The 25,524-nt window shown below is 48.5% G+C and overlaps 1 protein-coding gene across 2 annotated transcripts in view; it reads right to left on the bottom strand.

Moving 5' to 3' along the window:
• Positions 1–25,524, bottom strand: part of GALNT14 (polypeptide N-acetylgalactosaminyltransferase 14) — a 189,474-nt gene that overhangs the window by 125,518 nt on the left and 38,432 nt on the right. The gene's annotated exons all lie outside the window — the stretch shown is intronic.

Raw genomic sequence — 25,524 nt, 5'->3', positions numbered from 1 at the left:
GTGGGGTCCTGGGAGTCTACGTTTTAATCAGCTCCCCAAGTGACCCTGAGGTAGGCAGGGGGGGGACGGATCACACTTTGAGGAAACTGAGTGGAAGATGATGGTTTCTGGTTTACCTTTGTCTACTTGGAAGATTCAGGCTTCTCTGTCCCCACTGTCCTTTCCAGGAGACTACTCTCAGAAGTGCAATCTTGAGAAAGAATCAGTGTGTAAATCACTGAATCCAGAGGCCGAAAGAGCTGGAAGCATCCAGGGCCTCTCCTGGAGGCTCATCCGGGGACCCTGACCTCAGGGCCTTGGGCAGCCACTGGCCAGGCCCTTTGACCCAGATGTTGGAGGTGTGGTTGCAACAACAGATGTAGGGTCAAGACCGTCCAGTCTAGGGGTTCAGAACCTTCTGTGTGTGTGTGTGTGCCACGGGGGAGCCCTTCTCAGAATGCTTATAAGTGCATACAATAAAATGCATAGTGTCACAAAGAAAACAAATTCAAAGACGGATTTTCAAAAAAAAAAATTTTAATTTGATATAATAATATACATGTTTATTAATACATTCAACAACAACATCTAGCAGTGGTCTAATAACTGCTATAATTTCAAGGTAGTAACAAGATAAAAAAAAAAAAACATTTGAAAATACCTCTATAGGCTGCATGTATAACCGTAACCCAGCTTAAGAACCCAGCTTAGCCGCTGAGGCAGGCACTGGGCCTGGCTTTAGCACCAAAGGAGAGGCAAGGGCCCTCTGTACAGTCACCAGGAAGAACAATCACTAGGTGCTTCACGTTGTTGTCCTTGAGCCTTAGGTCACCACAGGACACATTACGGTACATGAGAGCCTATGAGCAACACTAGTTCAGCTTCGTGTAGTGTTAACAAGCCCTGATTTTGAGCTCAGAGACTTGGGTTCACGTCCTAGTTATTCTCCATTTGCCCACCCACCCCCACAGATATACTGTCGCTGACCTTTTTCACCCCATTATGCATTCCAGGAGCTGACCACAGAAAGCCACCCTCTGCCAGCGCTGCAAGGTGGCTCCTTGCTCCAGTAACACCATCCGTCCCTGGTCCCTCCACTCCCCTGAGGGTCTCTCTGTCCCCTGCTGGCTCCCTTACCCCTGCCACAGATCTGTAAAACTCCCCTCCATTAAGGTCCCCTTGGCTACACTCCGTGTGTGCCAGCTGTTTCTTGCCAGAGCCCCACTCCCTAGCTATGTGACCTTGAGCAAGGTGACCCATCAATCTGAGCCTCCTAATGCACGGAAGGGGAACCCTTCTCTCATCATAGGGGGCTGTGAGGATTTAGCAGGACAGTGTGTATGGAGGGTTTGGCAGGGTGTGTGCCCCCTGGAAGCTCTCGGTGAGTCACCTTTCATTTCAGAGCTGGCAATGAGCTCCCAGGACAGGTGGCTCTGCAGCCTATTCTTGATGAACAGCCCTAGTATATCCTGTCCACAATGGCCAGAACCATTCTAGGGGAGGTCTTTTGGTGCCACAAAGGCTCAGAGGCCTCTTGACCTACAGAAGCACTCAGTAGCCAGGGGTCACACCCTGAAGGGGCAGGGAGGCCAGGCTGGCCCCGGGAGCCATCTGCTTTAGCGGACAATGCCCTCTAGATTTTCTTTTCATTTCCCTTTTCTTTCCCACTTTGGCAGTAAATCCCCACACCTGACAGGTGCACAGAGCTTTCAGAGATGACGTCCCATTTGATCTGCACGACACTATGAAGTGGACCTTATTACACTACTTAGTTTTGGGATGAGACAAAGTTCAGAGATATTAAGAGACTTATCCAGTGCTATACATATACTAAGTACCAGAACCAGGCCTAGTTCTCAAATTTCCTCCAATTCTTTCGCAACAAAATGACCTAAGAGAGCAGATATAAAGGACTCAACAAAACACTCACCCTTCATTAGTCTTAGGGCTGAAAACACAGGCCCTTTTACTGAGAAGCAAAAATGGCATCCAAGAGATAAAGTCATCTGTCTACTAGTCACTGAGCGCTTCTGGTTAAATTGTATAATCTAATGAAAATAATTTCAGAAAAAAGCAGAGATAAAAGAAGAATCTTACGTTTAAGTAAAAGTTGAAGAGTTGAAAATCTTAACCTCTTTATTTCCCAAGGGACGTTTTCTTAACCTTTGTTTGAAAAAGGAAAGCCAGCTTGGTGGCTTTGCCTGCCCCCTCCCCTGTCCAGCCTTAATGAAAAAAAGTCTTCTTTGAATTAAAAACTGTTATCACAGCTTACTTCCATTCTGAACAGAAGTAGTCCGACACTTTATGTACCTATCTGAAAACGTTACTTGTCCTGCACAAACACTTTCAGAAATTCAATTTCATGTATGATTATTATTTCCCCTTCCGTCAATGGGAATTCCCAACTCTCCTCGAATGCTGCCTTACTGTGGGCACATTCCAAGCTCTTTCCCCTCCCCAACCTTGAAATGCTTCATGGCCATTCATTCCCATAATACACCTCGGTGGAAGAGAGGTGTTATTAGCTGCACTTCACAGATGAAGAGACGGGAGGCAGAAAGGTTAAATGGCTTGTCTAAGGGTGATAAGGAAACCAGTGTTCCAGCCAGGACCAGAACCAAGCAGGGCCCAAGTCAGGGGTTTTTCCTGACAGTCAGGGAAGAATCTATTAGGACCGCACAGCTTTTCCAGAATGCCTTTCTCTGTCCACCATACACCAGTCACTCAGGTCCCCCCGCTTTGTCAACAATCCACACAAGACCCCGAGACACACATGTCGACTACCCAGGGCCTCCTACTGAACCTAAGTAGGACCAATGTTAAACAGGTTCCACTCCTGCCAGAAAGAAAGCCCACGGTTGGAGGAAAGGAGCTGATTATACACTCCTGAGCTTAATAGGGGAAAGCAAATCCATTCTGAATAAATTGAATCTGCCTTCTCGGAGCACGAGGAACCTGTTCATAAAACATTTGCTAACCATTAACTACAGTCCTGCTATTAAATGCCGTTAATAGCAGCTCCTCAGAACTGTGCCTCACCAGTCTAGCTGCACCTTTAACGGGCCAGTGGCTGTCAACGTGACACCCGGGGCCCCAGCAGCACAGCCGGGGTGATATGTTTAAGTCAAACAGCTCCCTCGATTAGTTTCAGTGCTTTGGGCCCAGCGGGTCACCTCTCTCCAAGGGAAGCTGGTGCAGCCCGGAAGACAGATAATTCTGCAGGGCCACTGGCTCTGCTGTGTCCTATGTCTTGACAGCACTCGACCCAGCCAGGACCTTTGCAGGAAAGCCCCAGGGCATAACAGGATGATGGGCTTCTATTGCCACAGGACAGGTCTCTGAGAAACAGAGGTGTCTGCTGTAGGAATTGCAGACTTTCTTCAGAAAGGGCAGGCCTTCCTCTGGCTCTCCTTTCTGCATTTCTTCTCATTTTCTTTTCCCTTTCCTTCAAGTGTTGGTGTTTCTCTTCCCACCCTTCCAGCGGTTGGTTCCCCATGGCTCATCCACACCCAGGCGATGGCCACAGGCTAAGGGTTCCAAACTCCACCAGGCCTTGTTCCTAAGCTCTAGACTTCCTACCGGGCATCCCACTTGAATGCCCCATAGGCCCTTCAAGCTCAGCACAGCTTGAGGCCTTATCTCCACCTTCCACAGCCAAGATGCTCCTTCTCCACCCAACTTGAATCTCAAAAGCAAGTTCCTTTCTCCACCCCGTTTCTGGAAACCAAACATGTGGCCTCTTCCTTCTGTCTTAACCCTCCAGTCCGTTGATGGGCTTATTAATTCTGCTTCCAAATATCTCTGACATCCACCTCCTTCCTCTCTCTCATTTGAAATGAAATCATATCATTTCAGTTGGGGCTTCCATCATGACTCCCAAGGGCAACTGAGCCCTCCCTTCTCCACACTCCAACATGTATCCTCTAAAATATCGTCAGGGTAATCTTCCTAAAACTGAGAAATGACCATAAATGTCCCCTCCTGGAAATCAACTCTTCGTCCTGTAGCTTATATGGAAATTCCCACTTGGGATCCAAGTTCTCTGGCCAGTCTCACCTTGAGCGACTTTCCCCAACAAACCTGATACTCCAACTAGCCCGGACTACCGTGCAACCTCAGCAGAACAGGCATGCCATTGCCTGCAGTGTTTGCCCATGCTTTACCCCTGCCTAGAATGTTCTTTCCTTTATTTCTTATCCTTTAAGCCAGGTGCCCTGGCCCTTTCAGGATAAAGTCTTGCAACTTATTCTACACTTGCCTCTTTTCTGAGTACTCGTCACTACACTTTAGCACCCTGTCATCTGTCCCCTGTCACCAACCACACTGGACAACCCCAGAAGACAGGATCACAGTTTAAACTTACTCAGACCCCCAGCATTCAATGCAGTGCTGGAACCAAGTGGTTTCAATAAAACCTTGAAAATGAATTGAATTCCTGACTGATGGTACGTAAGAATAATTTTGCCCGGAAAGAAAAGATCTGAAAAGACAATTCTATAGGGAGGGGACTTCCAAAATGAGATTTCCTTCTCATTGCATCCCGATTGGGCAGAGTTCTCTTTACTGAGGGCAAGAGGATAAACGGTCAGGCTGCAGGCCAACTCCACAGGAACGCAGAATGGGTGTCAGAGGTAGACAGGTGGGAAGCGGCTCTTTCCCTCGGATAACCTGCTGCTAACACTTGATGTTAGTGAGACTAGCGATTGAAGCTCAGCTATGTACAAATCTGCCTTCATGTTCCTACGATATTTGAGGACACAAATGTAAGATAGTGTCTCTGCCACCACAGCTTTCATGGGCTCCCTGGAGAGTCTACACCCAGGCACAAAACTGAGAGGAGAATAATATAAGATAGCAGATTTCTAGAATATTAGATCTGGAAACCCCCAGGGCCAACTCCTCCAGTGTTATCCTGACCTCCCTCAGGGTCCCCCAATCCTATCGTGGTGCAGAGAGAAGACTAAGGCAGTAGAGTCTGTCACAAACCCTGCTCCCCCAAAACCAGAGCCCCACTTTCACCCAGTTCATATATGGGACCTGGCATAGATTTCAATCAAACTGGAAGGATTCCACTGGGGGAAATGTTTGAAAGTTAACGTCTATTCTGACTCCCTAGGTCATTCAACTGGCTTACAGAATAGCTAACACTATGTTTACATGTTAAAATAAATACCTCAGAGGACACTGATCTCTACTGGACTGGCAGACTTTAGACTGTCCTATTGGATCTTGCCAGACACCCCGACACCTTGAGATCTGAAGCCAGGAGGACACTTACATCTCCTTCCCGACCTATCATGGGTCCTCTCGCCTCTGGAGGGCAGCCCTCTCCTGCAAAGACTTCTGGCTCAGGAAGGCAACGTTTCTGTCTAAAAGAAAGGAATGAGTTCCTTGTGCCAGGTGTCCATGCAGCCTGGGCAGCCGGGTCCTCCATTGGCCCTGCCACGCACCAGGCGGTGGCAGCTAGAGCTCTTCAGTTCAACACCATTCCCCAGTGTCCCTTCTCAGAAATGGCTCTGGTCTAAACAAATATAGAACTAGGGAAGAAGGACTAAGGATATTTTTAAAAACTACATAGCCAGGCCCTCTCCTGGGAATAACTTTTCCTTTGTATTGATCTCCAGAATAAACAGGGACAAGGAGGGAGAGAGCAGTAAAAAACTGTTCGCACGGTTAAAGAGATTCATCTTCTCCTGGGTTGCCAGCAGATTAAGTGCTCACACTTCCAGCCTGGCTACTCTTCTCGAGGGATGACAAGTGGTGGCGACGGAGGACTGGCTGGAAGCAAGGCCCAAACTGACCTCTCCTTTCCAGCCCTGAAGTCAGCCCTGAAGACCTCCCAGAGAGAATCTGCAGTCTATGCATCCATCTCCGTCCTTTATCCACTCTTTTGTTTTGTTATTTTAACTATTGTGTGGATGTACTAAGTCCCTAGGACCGTGAGGGCAGCGATGACATCTGATGTGTGACACTGTCAGCAAGCCTCCCATTTCCTCTCCTCCCTGCACGGAAGGACTGGATGACCATGGGGACTGTGAGTCAGTCCAAATCCCTCCCTTCCATTTCACAGCTGTGTGAGTTTGGCAAGTCACCGACTCCCTCTGAGTTCTGTTTCCTGCATTGGAAAACTAGGGAGAATACTTTTCAGGAGAGCGATAAGAATTAAGGCAAAGTTGATGCTCTCGGTAAACCTCCCGGCTCGGTGCCTGCGAATCCCAGGAGACAAGACAAGGGGGCAATCAGCATAGCGTTGGGTGGGGTTAGCCAGACCAGTTTGGGGTCGGGAGGAAGGCCCTGGGATGAGTGGATGTTGCTGCACCCCTTCCAGCCCCGTCACCCTGGTAATGGCCTCGCCAGGGTTTCAGATGGACAGGTCCTGCTCACCACATGGGACTTACAGTACGATGTGAACTGAAGCATCATAAAAGAAACCACCTTCCAATTGCACCGGGGAGCTTCCTGCTTTGAGAATGATTAGAACAAACACTCTGACAAGTCCTTCCGAGGTGCCCAACACATCCTGGGTGTCCACCAAGTCCTTCCCTGGGTGCCCAGGGGCAGCAGAACCGCAGGGCAGAAGGCAGGAGGCAGACGTGGGTTTGAGTTGCAGCTGTGACACCTTCGTGCCTTGTAACTTACCAAATATCCCCACAAACCTCCCCAAAACTCAATGCATGGGAAGGCAGTAGAGCACAATGACGACCATAAGCCTTCAGCTCAGGACTCAAAACCCTGCCCCATCGTCTCCCGAGCATTGTGACCCAGAGCAAGTGGCTCAACTTCCCTGAGCCTTACTTTCCTTATCTTGCTTACAGGATTGATATGTGGGAGAAAGAGGGTCACAGCTGCAAGGTGCTGAGCCCAGAGCAGGCCACCACCCGGAAGGCGCCCCTTTCCCAGGGGCCCGTTTCCCCTTTCTCATCCATCTGGAGGTTCCATTCTCTGTGAGCCCACTGTTAGATGCTTTTCACTGGCTCCTCAGCTGAGCTGTTTTTAGGCCACCCAGGGGCCAGAGCACCACGGTCAAAGGGAGACAGAAGAAGAATTCATAACACCCTTTCCCGCTATAAAGCACCCAGGAGCCTGTCAGAAGCTAGAGGCGCGAGGCTGTGGCTTGGACAGCAGCGGTTATTCACCTGCTCTGCCCAAGGCTCCCAGTGGCTGCGAGAGGGAGGGGGTGGGGAGGTGGCGTCCGGCCACCTTTAAGGGTCTCAGTTTGCTTGTGAAAGAGAAACTAGGGGCTTATTTATATCACTGGGGCTGAGCAAGCAGGGAGGGGGCCGTGCAGGGAAGCCTTTAATTAGAGCTCTTCCCCGCAGAAATGCTGACATGGGTTGCACAAGAACTACATCTTGGCCAAAACATCGTCATTCCAGTGATCCCGGTGGAAATATAATATTGGTTTCTGTGAAAAGCACAGAGCAGCCTGCAGGGCTCAGCTGTCGGTGGGCAGGGAGCCACCCTGCTGCTGCCACAGACACCTGCTCGTGACCACCTGGCCCTCCCCAGGCCAGCCTAGCTGCTGGTGGCACACAGCGCCAGCCCCCCAGCCACTCTCCAGCAGCGGAAAAGAAAACTCAAGTCATAGAAGGAAGCTGCTGAGCCTGTGGAAAACCCAAGTCCCAGACCTAGTCCGGCTAAGAAGGGGGAGGTTGAGAGGGGCACTGGCTGCAGGCCCACCGCACCCTCGTCCCTGCTCAGGGTACTCGGACACCAGCCCTAACCTTTCAGGAAAGGGGATGCCACACCAGTGATGCAGTGGCACGGTGCTGGCCTCCCGCTCAGCCAAGCTTCTCCTCTTTCTGCTCCCAGCTGTTGTGGCATCACTGTTCCCTCAGGGACCCCATCTGCCCTGACACTACCTCCCTCTGGTCCCAGGCCAGCAGATGCACCCTGCCCCCCTCAGCCAGTCACCAGGCGGCCCGGGCCTTGGTCCCTCACTTGTCACAGGGGAGAGGGCATGGGAGGCGAGCAGGGAGATGCCCTCCAGATCGGCTGTTCCATGCTAAGGAGAGGAAGAGCAGCGGGACGCTCAGGCCTTGCAGCCACACTGCGAGTCCCGAGGCAGGAGGAGCACACGTCTCCAGTGGGACCAACAAGAGGGCGCAGAGGCCCACCCTGAGATCCCCAGAGAAGGCGCACAATCACAGGGGCCCGTCTGTCTTCACCCCATCCTAACACCTTTACAGACAATAGAGCTTCTCCTCAAGAGTCTTCCTCCCACTGGTGGGTTTTTTGGAAGCCAGGCAGCACATGAAAGCGGGGTGTCCTCAGGGGACTGGATCTGTTGAGAAACGGGGCCGAGTCCCTGGCTCTGCCCCTTCTCGCTTTGAGACTAAGGTTGCTTGCCATGCCTCAGTTTCCTCAGCTTCACAGACAGAAGAGCCTGTCGGTATTGCAGATGGAGCACTCAGGAGTCCAGCCTGCTCATGCAATAAAAATGACCCTTCGTTCTGAGGCTCTGTTTCTAGTACCATCCGCTCACTACATTTCCATTAACGTTTTATGACGTGGGCATGACGCATCCCATTTTTCAGATGCGGTCTGGGGCTCAGAGGTGCTCAGGGACCAGCTCAATGTCATCCTGCGACCGAGCCAAATCCAAGCAGTCTGGACATGCACATCTGTGGGGATAGATTCCAAGACTCCCAGTGGATGCCTGAAACCGCCGGTAGTACTGAACCCTGTATGTGTTACGGTTTATCATATATATATATATATCTGTGATAAAGTTTAATATATAAATTATGCACAGTAAGAGATTATCAACTAATGATAATAAAATAAAATAATTATAACCAGATACCGTAATAAAAGTCGTATGAATTCCCTCTCTCTCTCTTCCTCTCTCTCTCTCTCAAAACCAATTTGATAACCGAGCCAGCTACTAAGTGACTGTCGAGCAGGGAGCGTATAAACTGCAGATACGCTGGACAAAAGGATGATTCACGTTCCAAGTGGGAGGGAGCCGGACGGCACAAGATTTCATCACACTACTCAGAACAATGCATAATTTGAAACTTAAGAATTATTTCTTGAATTTTCCATTTAATATTTTTGGACTGCAGTTCACTGCAGGGAACCGAAACCATGGCAAGTGAAGCTACGAATAAGGAAGGACTACTAGTATTCTCTACTACTATTCTCATGAGCCACAACCTGGGGGAGACACAAGCAGAAAGGCTGGGGATGCCGCCCCTAGACCCCGAGTCCGTCCTTCTCTCCTGTGGGTGCGGATTCTCCCAGTCTACACCAGCAACAAAGCTGCCTCCACTTTCCATCCTGCCCCCAGCTCTGCCTAGAAAGGGACTCCAAGTCATTCCCCAAGCTGGAACCTCTGCTCAGGAACTCGGGGCCCAAGAAAGGTCCGTAACTGATGCTAAACTCAGTTCAAATAGTAACACAAGGTGCAGAGCGACCCCCGTTAGGTCCATCCCAACAGGACCCAAACTAGAGTAGAGGCAAGCAGGGTGACCCAGCACACAGCAGCACCGCCAGCCCCTGGCCCCGGACCCACTGGCTGTTGAAGATGACACTAGATTATTCATGACAAAGTGGAAACAATGCAAATTTCCACCAGCTGATAAGGCGTGTACAAAATGAGGTACAGCCAGGCAAGGGAATATTATCTGCCATAAAAGGAATGAAGTACTGATGTATGCTATAACAAGGAAGGGCCTGGGAAACATTGTTACAAAAGAAGCCAGAACAAAAGCTGCAACCGTGTATGAACCCATGTATGTGAAATGTCCACAACGGGCAAACATAGAGACAGAAAGTAGATTTGTGGTTGCCAGGGGCTGGGTGAGGAGCGTGGGGCGTAGATGCTGATGGCTAAGGGGGTTCTTCGGGAAGGATGAAGGCACTCGAAAATCAGGTTATGGTGACAGTTGTACAACCCTGTGAACACACTAAAACCACTGAGCTGTACACTGTATATGGATGTGTTTTATGGTATGTAAACGATATCTCAACAAAGCTATTTTGAAAAAAAATAAGAAGATGCTAGGATCCCCCCCCTTTATCTTCCTTCTGGAGAGGGCCAGGGGAGAAGGTCAGTATCTCAGCAATACCAGTCAACATTCTCATTGTTATTTACCGCAAGGCCACATGAGGAAGGCAAGAAGGTCTGTGTTTATTAGTGTGCATTTGTCTATGGGCAGGTCAGACAGCCTGCTTCTGCCTTCCGATCACCACACTTACTGTTTATTGCATCCTAGTTATGTTCTAAGCACTTTGCTTGTATCCTCTCATTTATTCTTCACAATAGCTCTATAAAGTAAATGCTTTTATTATCCCCACTTTACAAAGGAGGAAATGCACTCACTAAGAGGTGAAATGTGATACGTTGTCTGAGGACAAGCAGATCCTGAGTGCTGGCGCTGGGATGGGAACCCAGGCAGTTTGTCTCCAGAACATTCCCTCTTCCCCCTGACCCTGGGAAAGTTCATTTGAGGCAGTCCAGGGCCGTTCCACCTGCAGGAGCAGGGCCCACGCTTCCTGGAGGCTGACCCCTGGTAGTAAAACCTGACCTTGCAATAGGAAGATGTCTGTTTCTTTCCACAAGGCCTCGGGCAACAACGAGATGGATTTCCTTTTAAATGACTGTCCACTGTGGTGTGTGATAGCTCTTTGATTTTATCTCATCCTCCTCAGTTCCCGTTACTGCTGTCATTTGTCTCCCCATCCCGATGGGGTGATGAACTGCCTCGCTCAGTGAGAAGCAGGCCACACGACAGGGAGGAGAGGAAATCATCCATGCTGGCTCAAACCCCGGTGAAGAAGAGGCCACAATCTTCCCTCCAAACGCAACACCCCTTCTCTGAGTTCCAAAAAGCATCCTCCAAGAACCTCTGGGAGGAAAGAGACAAACTGTAAGCCACCACCTGGTAAACTCCCAGAAAGGACTTGCCACCACATAGCAGAACACACAGTCTAATCCTAAGTTCTTCTGCTCCACATATATCCGCTTATTCACCAAGCGGCTGTTATAAATTCAGTTTGGACCCAGCATTGTCCAGTGCCCTGAAAGGAGCCCCTAAACAAATCTAAGAGATCAGTTTCGGTGTTACAAAGGGGACTATTTAGGTCCCAACATTCTTCTGAAGACGGAAGGATCCTAGAAATGGCAAGACTACAAAGGCCTTGCCCAGGCTGCCCTATCCTCAGACACAGATGCTTTGTAAACCTGGTGGGTCCCTGGCAGGAAGGCCATCTTCCTCCACCTGCCCATTTTCCACTGAACTTTAACAAGCTTGCAGTTAGGCTCCAGAAGCCCTGTGATTCATCCATTTTCTACCAGTCTGAAAATAGCAGTGGTCTACCAGTGTGCTGGAGGGGAGGCGGCTACCAGGCACGAGACAATGCCCCCAAAATAAGCAATGCTGTGAACCATGCTTCTCATTTTGATTTGAAATCCTATATTCTAAAGTCTGAATTTTTTTCAAGTGCATCCAAATCCCAGTATGCAGCAATCGCCCAAATCACTTGGGTTGGTGGGGCAATCCAAGATCCTCTGTCAATCGCCAAAATGCAGATTTGGAAGTCTGGGCCAGTTGATGTTTGAGGGATGGACAGAAGCTGTTCCTACTCCCGGCTGGGCACTGCTCTGTCTTTATCAGCAGAGGTACCAGGGCATCATTGGACTTGGAGAAAGGGGGAACTGGGGTCAACCTAGGATGCCCGTCCTGAGTCCCAGTTGTCCCTGGACTTGACCCTCTACAGCTATTCCTAAAACAAAGCCCAGAGGACATCAGAGCACAATGGAGAGCCAATGGCTGTGAGGAGAGCCACTGGATCTGAAACCAAGTGTGGACACACAAGCTTCGTTGAGAAACTGCTGTCAGGTGACATGATCTCCCTCATTGCAGCTGCCCCAGCTCCTTTCCCTGCCCACGCAGACAGAGAGGGGTCCACGCAGCCAGACCCAAAGCAGCAGCGCTGCCTCCATGGTTGCGACCTTGAAGGCTCTCCATAGCCCTAGCTGGCCTCTCCTGCCTCCCCTGGTCCCAGGAATCTTCCCCACAGCTTCCGAGCTGCATCCCAGTCCACTTTCTCCTGACCTGTCTTGTCTGGGCCTCCCTTCCTCTCTCATCCCTGCCCTCCTCTGAATTGTGGAATCTCCCTCTTCCTTCAGACCCCTCCCTGGGTTTCTGGGCTCTGAGGCAGCACTGGCTACATAACTGATAGGATTCAGTGCAAAATGAAAATGTGGGTGCTTGTTCAAAACTCACCAAGAATTTCAAGTCAGCAACAGCAGACATGAGACCAAGCAGAGCGCCCTGTGCAACTGCAGAAGCCGCCTGCCCAGGAAACCGGCTATGCTCTGGGGGCTGACCTGACACCGAGGTCTGGCCTAGAGGTGCTGATCAGCCACCACCAGCAGAGAGCCGCAGGGGACAGCAAGGACTGCAGTATGGTGACCACCATGTGTGGGAGAAAGGAGAAGAAGGAATTGGGGAGGAGGCAGAAAGGGAGATAGATGTGACAGACACCTGTGGAAGAACCTGGGCAGAGAGGAAGGCGGGCCTCCAACCTGTGCTGTGCAGAGGGACTGGGGGAGAAGGGGAGCAGAGCGGGGGCGGGGGGGTTCCCCTCCCCTCACTTCCAGTCCAGTCTCCTTCCTCAACCATGTTTTTTCACATGTACGCACACACGCACACACACAGTCCTACATATATGTCAAATATACATATATACATTTTTCCCTTCCTGCGCTCCCATTCTTTTTTCCTTTTGTTCCCTCATTGCTTTACTCTCTTTCAATCTCATCCTCTTCCAGTCCCCTGGGCTGGCCTCTGTCCTCTCTCTACCCTGCTTCTTTCCTGCTCTCTTTTCCTTTCTGTTTCACAACTCCTCGCTTTGGTTTGCTTTGGGAAATCCAGCCTTCCGTTGCTTCTCCCTTACTGGACTCACAGACTGGGACTTGTGGAGCTGCCAGAGACCTAGAACACCCATCCCACTGTAAAACGATGTGTGCGTTCCTCCAACAGGATCTCTCACCTCAGCCCCTGGGAGCAAAAGGACTTCCTTATCAGGCCTCTAGATGGGGCAAGAGGGCGAGAGAAGCTACGCACACCAGGGCACCATGCAGACAGGTGCCTGCTGGACAGGGTGGCGCGAGCCGCCAGACTCTATGGAGCCCAATGCTCCTGCCACCACCACACGTGGGCGCTGCCCTGCACTGGGCGTGCTAACTGTCTACATACCTTATTTGAGCCATAAATTCTCGACACACAGGGACAAACTGGCTTTTGCACTTAAACAGCAAAGTGTTGGGAACATGGAAGAAGATGTAGGTAAGGAAAACAGTCAAGTTCAGGGGAAACACCAGGAACCTCAGGGGCCAGCCAATCCTTGCTGGGAAAGCCGCTCCCCAAATTGCTTGAGTGATGGCAACAAGTGTTCACCCAAGAACAGCCAGCTAGGAGCTTCTGATCAGTAGTCAAACAGCCTCGGCTCCCACACTAACCAGCTGTGGGATCTTGGACAAACTACTTAACCACTCTGTGCTCCAGACTCCTCACCTGCCAAACAGGTATATTACTAGCACTCAATCCATGGGGTTTTTATGAGGTTTAGATAACACAAATAACTCTGCTGTATGCCTGGCATATTACATACACTCAAAAAATGTGAGTTATAAAGATGGGACTTAAATAAACACACCTGTTGCATGCCAGCTGTGTGCAGGTGTCGATCCAGGCACAAGGGAAACAGTGGTCAAGGTAACTCGACAGAGACTTTGCATTCCAGTGGCGGAGAGAGACAAATCATAGATAAATGCCTCTGCTATGAAGAAAAATAAAGCAAATGCGGGGACTGGAGAGCAAGGGAGGAATAACATCTGGGCTGGAACCCCTGTTTCCTTTGTCCCATGGGCGATCTGCCTTATTGCAGGCTGGCTACTCATTTGCCTGTATATTATTTGAGCTCTGAGTTCTCTTCACATAATAATCAACTGAGTTTTACCTTGCAAACAGCTTCCTGTGAGCTGAGGACTCGGAAGAAGCAAATATGGGTGAGGAATGACACCGAGCTGCAAGGGGAGTAGACGAGGGAGGGCCACAGGTCACTGCAGGAGAGGGCACAGTCTAACAGAGGTTTCCAGCTCCTAGTATGCTGAGCAGAGAACACAGCCTGCAGTCAGCCCTGGATCCAACCCTCAGCTGTGTGACCTTGGAGAGGCCACTTGAACTCCCAAACTACAAGGGACAGCTGCTGTGAGCATTAATGATTGCACATAGCCAGAGCTCAGCACGTAATAGGGGTTCCACTGTCCCCACACATCTTTCACTTGCAAATGTGTTTCACAGAATCCTTGAGCCTCCTCCCACCTAGAAGCTGCACCAAAAAGGCTCATTGATTGATATGCCAACTTCAGAAACGATCTCTGGCCCTAGAGACATGGTTTGAAAAGTGTTTCTTGACTGATGCAGAAGGTGTGTCAGAGCTGGCTCTTGCAGTGTTTCAGAGAAATAGCGATGAACATCAGGGAAAGGTTTGGGCTGGACTGTGCCCAGCCCTGAGAGTGACAGCATGTTTACAAGAGCCATTAGGGCCTGCTGCTCCTCATATGCTTCCAGGATGATTTACTCCACCGGGACTGGCAGGCTGCTCCTTTGCCTTTCACTGTTGAATTGATTATTGAATCACAAATATCACATTTGAATAACATGATTTAACTTCAAGGCAGGCAGGAAGTTCAAAGCCCATGGCAGGAAGGCCTCTCTCCAACAATGCTGAGCTCTGTGACTCTGGCAGGTTCTACACACGCTTTCATGGGATGGGGAGAGAAATCTTCCTAAAGCCCCCTACAAACAGCTCCAACAGCCCCGAGTTCCATGAGCCCAAAAACAGCATCTGGCATTCACCAGGGAATTCACATGCCTGGCACTCAGTAGCCACTTACTGAATGAATGAATTGGCCTATCCATCGATACCTGGCCAGAAGCTGTCTTAACTCGAGCACACCCAGGTCACGAACGGACCTGAAAAGCACAGTGTGCGAAGAACAGCTGGAAAAACTGGAGAAAGGAGTTGAGAAGGGACAGGCAGGGACGTGGCGATGCCCGTGTCTATTTGGAGGGCTGTCCTGCTCAATGCTCCCATTTATTGAGCACCACACAATGCAACCCTTCTAACAAGCCTTCCAAGTCTATTTCGTTACTCACTTTGCTGTACAAGCAAATGGAGATTCAAAGAAGTTCAATGACTGGCCCAGGAGCATGGAACTCCTAGATGACAGGTGAGGACACAAATGCATGGTCTACCTGCCGCCCCACACGTTAGCACCACCTCTGCTGCTGTGATGCCCTACACTCGTGTCTCCTCTTGGCCCACCATCCTCTGATGATCCCCTTTCTGTGAGAAGCCCATCGAGCAGCAAACAGGGGAGGGGATGGGTTCTGTAGAGATGACCGTATAGGAGGAGGTCACCACATCTCCTTATGATGAGCACTTTTGCAAAAGCAAAAGAAGTACTAGATGTGTGTGTGTGTGTTGTGTGTGTGTGTGTGTGCGCACGCACGTGTGCGCATTATACATAGAGTTACACAAACACATACATATAGTGGCCTCAAGAAACTCAATCTATTTGAGAAAATAGGAAACAATAAATAATCCAATAATGCTGTCCTAGTGATTTAGACAGTAAGAACCACATGTCAGGTAACTGTATGATTTGTCATCCAAACTGGAACACTCTTAAGAAGGAAAGGAGGCGCTGGGACAATAGATGGAAATGGAACTGGCCAAGGTGAGCCAGGACAATAGGTCGCCTAAGGTAGCTAGATGGTCATAAGCCCCAGCCAAACTTACACAGACTCGGCTTTCCAGTGCTGACTTCTGCACAGCATTACCCTACCCCTTGTGACATCGGGACTAATGATTACTGTTGTTGTTTGTATTATTATAGTAACAATCCTTAATTGCAGCTTCTATTGATTGGTTATGCCAGATACTGTGGTAAGCCACTAAAAACATCACCTCATTTGATTCTCATGATGATAAGAGATAGGCATGATTAAACCTGTTTTACAGATGAGTAAAATGGGGTACAAAGAGTTTAGGTTGGGAGACATGCTCAATGGCCACAAAAGTGAGTATTCAAACCTAGGAGCGAATTTAAAGGGCCTTATCTTAATTACAAACTGTCGGTTCTCCCATTATTTATTTTCACCTGGATTCTTCAAGGAGGCCGTAAAATCCAACATACACCCCTGTCTTTTCCCATCCACAGCTCATCTCCTGGCACCTCAGGCAGTTTCCTTCTCTCCATTTTAACATGTGTCTCCCTCTTTAACATCTGTCCTCTTTGGCCTTCAATTATCTCAGAAAACACTTTTTCCTTCTCTCTAAATATTTCTTCCCTCGTCTCCATTCTTGTTACAAACCTCCAGAGATGCTAGCTAATCCTGTTTGATAAGTCTAAGAGTTCCTTTATGAAGGCAAATGAAAGTCTACGTTGTAAAATAAAATTTAAAATAATAAAGTTATATCACTCAGTAATGACATTAAAAGTACCCAGCAGTCCCCTTTCCCAATCCCCAGAAATCTTTATTTACCTCCTTATCTGTCTTTAATTAAACCGACTTTTCCCTGCGCCAGCAAAATACACACATTTCTCACTCAATTTCATCACCTTTTGTTTTCATCCCGAAATTAGCAGGGTAGCTGCATCACTGCCTCTTTTCCATTGCACACGTTACAGTCCAGGTGGAAAGGCTATGGTGGCCTGGCCAAAGAACGTGACCAAGATTTGTCATGTTGTGCCCCTGGGGAAATGCGTAGTGGGCCACAAATGGAGTTGTGGGGCCCAACTCTGGGTTCAGGGGTATGGGGAGACCAGGGTGGGTCATGAGGTTGGGCCAGTTTGGAAGGAAACAGCTCAAGTTGGGAGTTGAGGCCCTTGCTCTGTCATGCCAGGGGTGACAACACAGGAGAAAAAGTGAAGGGGCAGCGGTAATCCTGAGAAAAGACTGGCTCCAGTGGAGACCAAGCTTGTTCTGAAATGAGGAGGCTGGAGAAAAGTCCAGGACCAACCATGTTCGTTAATCAATAGGGACACTCGCCAAAAAGTATCGGACATAAGCTGCGGCAAGGAAGTTGCGGCTCATTAGGAGGAGAGAACTTGAATGGTCATGATCTTCCTGGACAACGTTCAGAGTTTCAGCAAGGCTCTGAAAACGGTAATTAGGTATGATAACATTAGACAATCATACGTTCCCCTGGTCTGCGCCCTACTCCCATCTTAATCAGCCTTTCCCTTGTGAAAGGAACACAAATTGATAAGAAAACCTTATTGTTTTAAAGGTTGCCAGAAAATTGCATCCAGTTAAAGCCAATTAAATGACTTTACAAGTCTGAATTTTTCATCAAACCAATCCTTATTTGGCCCACTAAAGATTTCTCTTTCCACTCCTTGGACTCCATTCAAATCAGTCCCACTCACCCGGCACCACGCCTGAATGACATGAGCTTACAGGTGTGCCAGAACCAGGGAGATAACAGGCCCTGGCTTCTGGGGGCCACGCTGGCCACTAGGACAGCGTTCACTCATGGCAAAGGTTAAGAAGCTGGATAGAGTGGTGAGACCACCAAGATAAGCAACAGGGAAGGACACAGGCCCATGACATCAAGACATGGGGCAAGACACGGGCCTGGGAGAACGTGGTGTGGAGAGCACAGTTGGTTCATAGACCAGGGGAGCTCAGGACTGCAAACCTAGGCACTTTCGTTCCACTGGAACAGGAAGCTGCATACGCAGGTCCCCTGCTGCACAAGCCCATCTCAGGGCCTACGAGGGAGAGCAGAGGAGTTACACTAGGGGGCTGGGGTTGGATTCCAAGTGAGACGGGAGAGCCCAGACTGCAGCTGCAGACCATTGTCAATTTGAGAAAACATAAAGAAATAATAAACAGAAATGCATACCATGATATTTGGCTCAGGTAACCACACCTTTGGGAAACCAGTTCGTCTGAACCAAGAGCCATAGCCCAGGCTCGATGTCAGGAAGGAAGACAACGGACAGGAAGAGCGGCTCCACCAATTAGAAAGCACTTGCCTAGGGATAATTGGCTTCTGGGTGAGGTTCCCGTCACCAGCAAAGTGGCTGTGTCAGCATGAGCTTTGCATAGGCTCCCTTAATCACACAGGGTCTAGAACTTCCGTTCTGGGCACAGTGAGCTTCAAGTCACTCAGCTCCCATCACAGCTCCTCCCTCTGCTGGCCACCCAGACACTGGGCGCTCAGGGTGCTCCCAGGAACACCAGGCTGGGCACGCAGCGCACCGCTCTGACCTCCAGCAGCACGGATTTGGCTAGTGCCCTGAAACCTGGTGGCGCACAGGTCGGCTTAGGCAGGCATGAGCTCTGCAAGCATAGGGTCCCTTCTTGAAGGGATACAGTGGTACACATCAATGAAAATGATGCATGGGTGAAAGAAGAGCTGATCACAACCAAACGCATTACCCTGAATAACACGGAGAATAAAATCGCCAGATAAAATCCAGAATGCCCGGTTACGTTTTTTTGTATAAGTACGTGTCACGCAATATTTGGGACATATTTATACTAACAAGCTATTCATTGTTTATCTGAAATTCAAATTTAACTGGGCATCCTCTAGTTTTATTTGCTAAATCTGGCATTCCTGCTAGAAAGCCACGTGGTGTCTGTTGCATACCTAGACTCCAAGCACAGTTATGAAAGTCCAGCAAAGGACAGTTATAAAGGAATAAAAGTTAGATGTTTGTATATGGAGAACAGTTTTTAAAAAATCATTACGTTCCAGAAGAGCAGAAAATTCCCAAATGCAAGGCATGACTTATTACAGGAAACACTTGTTCTGGGAGACTCAGATAACACGTTTCTCATCCCAGACTTTGACCTGTGCAAGTCACTTAATTTTTACATTAAAGAATTAGTTTAAGGATGGGACTAGGAAATCACTGTGTTCTTTCCAACCTCAAAATATTATGATTCTATTCAATTAGAACTATATGATCAGGGTGAAAACAAATGTATTTATATTCCAAGTCCTAGTAAAACAAAACTAGAGGGCACCTCTAAGATGCAGGTATTTTTTTCTTTTTTTATTATATCCGTCACCTCACAATTTTTCTTTCTTTCTATCTTCCTTTCTATCTTTCTTTCTTTCTTTCTTTCTTTCTTTCTTTCTTTTCTTTTTTCTTTTTTCTTTTCTCTTCTTTTTTTTATGAGAATAAAGGTCTACTCCCTTAGCAAATTCCAAGCATACAGTATAGTATTATAATAAGTCACTATACTGTACATTATATCTCCAGAATTTATTCATCCTTTGTAATTGAAACTTTGTACTCTTTAGCCAGTATCAGCCCATTTTCTCCTCCCCTTAGCCCCTGGCAACCACCATTCTACTCTCTGCTTCTCAGTTTGATTATTTCAGATTCCACATACAAGTGAGATAATGCAGTATTTCTCTTTCTGTGTCTGGCTTATCTCAATTAGCATAATGTCCTACCAATGTCACAAATAGCAAGATTTCCTTGTTTTCTAAGGCTGAATAATATTCCATCACGTGTGTGTGTGTGTGTGTGTGTGTGTGATGGAATATTATACATATAGATAGTTAGATAGAAAGATAGACAGATAGATATAGAGATCTATAGATATAGATATACCACATTTTCTTTACCCAGTCATCTACAGACAGATACTTGACTTCCCAGCAAGCATGGGATGTATGTGGCTATGTTCTAAGAAATGATGTCATGGGTTGAAGCCAGAGACAGGCTCAGAAAAGAGAGACATAAACCCATAAACCCAAGTAAGTTATTTGGGCCTCTGATGCTAGACGGGGTCCATTCCAAACATTCTGAGACTGACAGAAGAGAAGAGAAGCAGCACTTTCGTAAGACAGCCCTAGCTAACACTACTCGTATGTCTTGATTCCAAATGAGTGGCTTAAAATGTTTTGTTGTGAAAATACTTTCTGAAGATGAAATCCACTGATCCCTGTGAAGACAATTTGCTTCAGATGTACTAAAGCGCAATTAATCACCAAAGATGCTGATAAGGCTTCATGAAGGTAGCACCCAAGGCTGGTGCATAGACGCTCTACAACGGTGAAGAGGAATATCAAGTTTGTGTGATCACATCTATTTCTTCTGTACGCATACAAGAGGGTCTTCCAAAGACTAATTCAGTCTAAATTTAAAAATCATTTGGGAATGCAAAAGTAAAAAAGCTTATCTTTCGCTTCTAATATATAAATAAGCAAAAAGAAAAGGTCAAGACTCTTGTTAATTCTAAAATATAAGTGTTTGGGGCTGGACCTGCCCAAAACAGTCTAATTCATTGCAGCAAAAACATATTTTTACATTGATAGCAAAAAAAATAGTTAAGCATTCAAAAGTGTACATGCTTATTTTCTTGGGAAAATTATACACATTTGTTTGATTAGCTTTGGTAAATAAAATAACCAAGTCATCACTCAAGACTCATACATGGCTGCAAAATTGATTCAACGAAATGTCAAAATAAATCACAGCTTAAAAATGCATGGTATGTAACTCCTAAAAATGAAAACCACATCTATCTCTGTCAGAGTGGTGAAGCCAGTGCATTAAAATTATATAAAAAATGAATGCAGTTTTGAAGGGAAAATATTGATTTAATCGACTCTTCCTGACTAGTGATTCAAATCATGATTTGAATCAATTTGATTTTAATCGACTCCACCCTATCCAAAAGTCACGGGTACGTGCCTTCTGACTGCATGACGTTACTTTCAGTGGTCTGTTTGTCTCCCTAGTTACAGGATGCTCAGACTGACATGAAAAGGACTGTGTTCCCCGTGCCGCGCTAACAGAGCAAGGAGCAGAGGAGTCTGCAAACTTAGTCCAGTTGCAGATAACCCTGGTAAGGCCACCCAAGCACCAACTATGATTATTGGCGATTGAGCAGCCAGGAGGGATGCAGAGTGCAAGCGTAAAGGCCAAGGCTCAGCGATAGAAGTTCAAGTGCAACATTCCATGCTCTGGAATTCTGGAATGGAGGTCAGGAATAAGGCTGACCTCAGTCACCAGGTACTTCCGTATTCAGTGGGTCCCAGCTATAGGAGAGGCTGAGAGCCAGAGATGAGGACACAGCAGACGCATGGAGGAAAAGTTTTTAGAACCAGAGGATTAGAGGAGCTCCCCCAGCCGGAGGCTGACCTATCCTGAAAACATAAGTTGGGGGTTCAGGGACATAGAGTTGTGCAGAGGTTGACCAGATGAATTTACCGTAACCTCAGCCTCGGCTTCCCAAAGAGGACTGGCGGCCTTCTAAGGATTTGCAGTGTGTGGCACAGGTTAACTTGGCAGGTGGGAAGTGCTCGGTATTGGTTATTACAGACAGTGGTGATGATGAAGAAGAAGAAATGTTCCCTGCTAGCAGAACCAACTGTCCAGTCTGCCCAGGACTGACGCGTTTTCTAGGAGGCAGAAATTCAGTACCAAAGCTAGAAAGAGCCAGGCAAATGGGGATGGATGGTCCTTCTCTCCCTGCATTGTACTCAGAGTGATCCCAGAGCCCGGGGGGCCGGACAGACCCAGCAGGTGGGCCTAAGTGCCTTCACCTGAGGGGATCAGAAGCCAGTAGCAGTACTGAGCCAGGCACCACAGGCTCTTGGATGGAAAGCTGTTTCCTTATTTGAGGACCGTGCTCTGGCTTTTCTCTCAAGGCACCTAGTAAAGGGAATGTAGTGAATCGATGATCGTTAACGAGCTGCCCAGTCTAATCATTTCCTCCTGTCGGTTCCAGTTAAAGCAAACAGAACACGGAGGCAGGAGGGGATGGCGAGGAGGCCGCGTCTGGCCGTGCCTGGGCTCACTGAGTGTCAGCTGGTCTCCCCACCCTTCAACGAGTTTTAGCCTCCACCCCAGTGCCTCACTCAGGAGCCTGGCAGGTGGTACGCACTCAGCTCATGTGCATAGCATCTGAATAAGCCAGGTGGTAGGGCTGGGATTCCAATCTGCCACATCCTTAGAAGTGTCGCTGCGGAAAGGCCAAGCGTTTGGCTCGAGTTACTATCAGGGAGCCATGGTTCGGTGGGAAGGTGCCGCACCACGTGCCAGGCCCATAACCTGTCACCAATCTCCATGTGTGACCTGAGGAAAGTGCAGGTACACAACTTGGGTACCTACTCCCTCTCCTGCTGCTGGCGAGTCTTAAAACTGGGAGCAAGGAGGGCCCGGAGAACTCCTGGTCAGAGGCTGTTGGCGGGGGAGTGATTCAGGGACAGTGTGAGGAACGTGGTTTCTAGAGGCTGCGGATATAGAACATATGGAGCAGGGCAGAAACAGCTCTGGATTCACGGTCAGAACCCATGTGCTTAGCACCCTCCAATTTCAGCCTCAGCCAACACATGCCGGCCAGGCCCTGACCGGGAGTAGCCCCCGCACGAGGCCCCTTCTCAATGTTTGTCCTCATTTAATCCTCAGAAAAATAAGCATTACTATTGCTCCCTCCTTTTCTTTGATGAGGAAACCGTCTCAGGGGGTGGAAGCTGAGGCTGAGAAGTGAGCTGTTCAGACAACGAAGCTGCTTCCTTGGTGGTGCTGTGTGTTGGTTGAAGCTGAAACAGCTGATTCTGGGACCTTGAAGACCTGGGTCAGGATGGGCATTGCAGCATGCACCAATATGATGATGGCTGGTGCAAGAAACTGGGGACCTCAGGCCAGAGGAGCCTTTGGGCGTGCCGCCCGCTGTGGCCTCTGCAGCCCGCGGTTGATGTGCCCAGCTCCTCCATGTTTATTAAGGGCTTCAGCGCCCTGGCCCGATGCTCTGCTCTTCTGGGTCCTGGGGGTGGGGTCCTTGGCAACACTGCTGAGGAAGGGCAGTGAAAGAGAAGCGTGGGTGCAGACACCGCACAAATCAGGGCTGGAATGACGACTCTGCTCCACGGTAACTCAGCAGACTTACGCACGTCACTTCACTTTCACCTCCCTGAACCTCAGTCTCTTCGTCTATAACCTGGCTCACCCACAGCTGGGGTGAGTATTAGAGATTGCAGGAGGGACACGCTTAGCACTGCATGGGGTGCCTTATAGCCCTCCATACATGGAGCACGTTATTTGGAGCACACATTTGTTAACCTGCCTGGGTGCCAGGCCCACACGCCTAACAGAAGCCTGTGTACTCCCCCATTAATGGCCTTAACCACGCCAGGTTGAATTGTCTAACTAGGAGCCTGACTCCAAGTCTCCACTTCTTACTTTGTCCTCCAGGCATCCATCAAGGCAGGCCAGGATCATGGGAAATGAGAAGGGCGTCCAGAGAGGGAGGAGACAGTGCTCCAGGATGACCTCCAGGGCCTCAAAAAGATGCTCCAAGAACAGCCACAGATGAGTTCAATTCCGAGCCAGAAGATAAGGAGGCCTAACCACAGGAAGGCAGCAGGGAGGGTGCAGGAGGCCCCCGGGTGAGGTGGGGAAGTCAGCTTCTGCAGCTCCCTGGCCTGGGCACCGATATGCTCACCAGAGATACCCAAGTCCCACACTGACTTCTGCCACTTCTGTCACATTGTTCCCTCCTCCCTGTCAGCACTCCTCTGCCCCAGGGGGCTCATTCGAAGTCACTCCATTTCTTTTCTGTGCATTGCTCTGACCCCTCAGCTCTCTTACACTTTCTCGATGCCTCTCTAATTGAAATGCTCAGTTCCTGCCCACATGTGACACTTGCTCTGCCACTGTCACTCCCATTCTGGCCATCAGGCCGTCACTATATCCCAACATGTCTGGACTGGGCCACACTCTCCAAGCTAAACCGTGGTTTTCAGGCACACAGAGTTGCTAGCTCTTCCATCCTTACACCTGCTACTGGCCTCCAAGTTATAGCTGTTCAACCCCACAAATCAGCTCAGGCCCACTGACATGGGACTGCCCCTCTGTAGCAGGTATTTCAGTGTCTGCTTCACACCAGTGCTCTTAATCACCAGGCCATATGGCTTCCCAGTCCCCTGACCTTCCCTTCCCATCCCCCTCCAGGCCCTGCTCAGTTGAAGAATCTGACGGTAAGTACCTTCACCCCTCTGGAGCTGTGTTTACACCATGATGATAGAAGTTATACAAATTATGTTAACAGGTAAGATAAAAAGGCCCCTGAATTTAGTAATACCTTCAAATGAATTTGTATTTTATTCATTACAACACCATCATTTGAAAAATTGTGGTATACATATGCATGAGATTTATTTAGTTTTCCAACAGAGAAGCAATTTATTTAGTTCTCCAATAGAGAAGTCCAGTGGACTCTTGGACCCAGGGTAATAATTCCCCCAGGGTCCACAGCCTGCAGGCTGGCAAACAGTGCACTAGAAATTTCCAAGGGCCTTCAAGGTCATTCATTCAACAAACATTACTGAATGCCTGCTAAGAAGCATACATTCTAGTTAAGGAGACAGAAAACATCCAAGAGAACAAGTAAGAGAATAACCAGTTATGGTAACTGGTAGAAAACATATGACTGACATAAAAATAGAGACATCATGGGGAATGTGGCCTCCTTTAGGGAGAATGGTTAAGGAAGGCTTCTCAGTCTCTGGGTTGGTAACATTGGACCATATGACCTGGATGATGGCAAGATACTTGCCATAGACAGGGGTGGGGTGAGGAGAAGAAGGGCCAAAAGCATTCCAGGCAGAAGAAACAACCTTTCCAAAGGCTCTGAGGCAGGTGCCAACGTGGCCTGTTTAGGACCGTTATGGCTGAGTGTGGGGACATTGAGGGGGCAAATTATAGAGTGAAAAACAATTCCACTTGGTTGTATTAAGTTTGGGAGTTATCACAATATCCAAATGGCAATGTCAAGACAGCTGAATAGAAGAGGAAACTAAAACTCACATCCCTGTGCTAGAGATAAACTTTCAGGAGTAATCACTGCAGAGATGATATTTCCAACTCTGTGAACAGTGATGGAGTTTAGAGAAAGAAGAGGAGAGGACCTCTGGACCAAGTCCTTGGAAAAACCACCACTGAGTGGAGGAAGATGAGAAGAGACAGGAGGAGCAGTCAGAGAGGGGTGAAGGAAAACCAGGACCGAGGGAAGTTGTAAGTCCAAAAGAGAAAGGAATTCCAGAAAGAGGGAGTAGCCCACTGGGTAGAATGCTACTGAGAGATGGAAAAGGTAAGATGAAGAAGGAAACACATCCATTGGTTTTGACAATATGGATGATGCGGTGACCTTACCAAGAGGGGCCTAGGTGGAGTGGTTGTGGCAGAAGCCACTAAAGATAAAGAGAGTGGTAGGTGGGACACTGGGGACATCATTTATAGGTAACCCTTTCTAGAAGTCTGGCGATCAAGAGAAACAGAACAAAAGGCACTGAAGATGGAAGAATATGGTATACTATGTTCAGCAAGTTGAGTCCCTCTTCCTTAATCTCCATGAGAGGAGTGTATTTCCCACCCCACTGATGGTGGGCTTGGACACCTGACGTGCAACCTGACGTGCACAATGCCATGGGAGATATGCCCTGAGCAAAGGCTTCCAATGCTCATGCCTGACTCAGCTTGCTCTCTTT

The sequence above is a fragment of the Rhinolophus ferrumequinum genome, chromosome 13 (assembly GCF_004115265.2).
Source record: "Rhinolophus ferrumequinum isolate MPI-CBG mRhiFer1 chromosome 13, mRhiFer1_v1.p, whole genome shotgun sequence".
Lineage (NCBI taxonomy): Eukaryota > Metazoa > Chordata > Mammalia > Chiroptera > Rhinolophidae > Rhinolophus > Rhinolophus ferrumequinum.
This window is presented reverse-complemented; position numbering and strand designations above follow the sequence as displayed.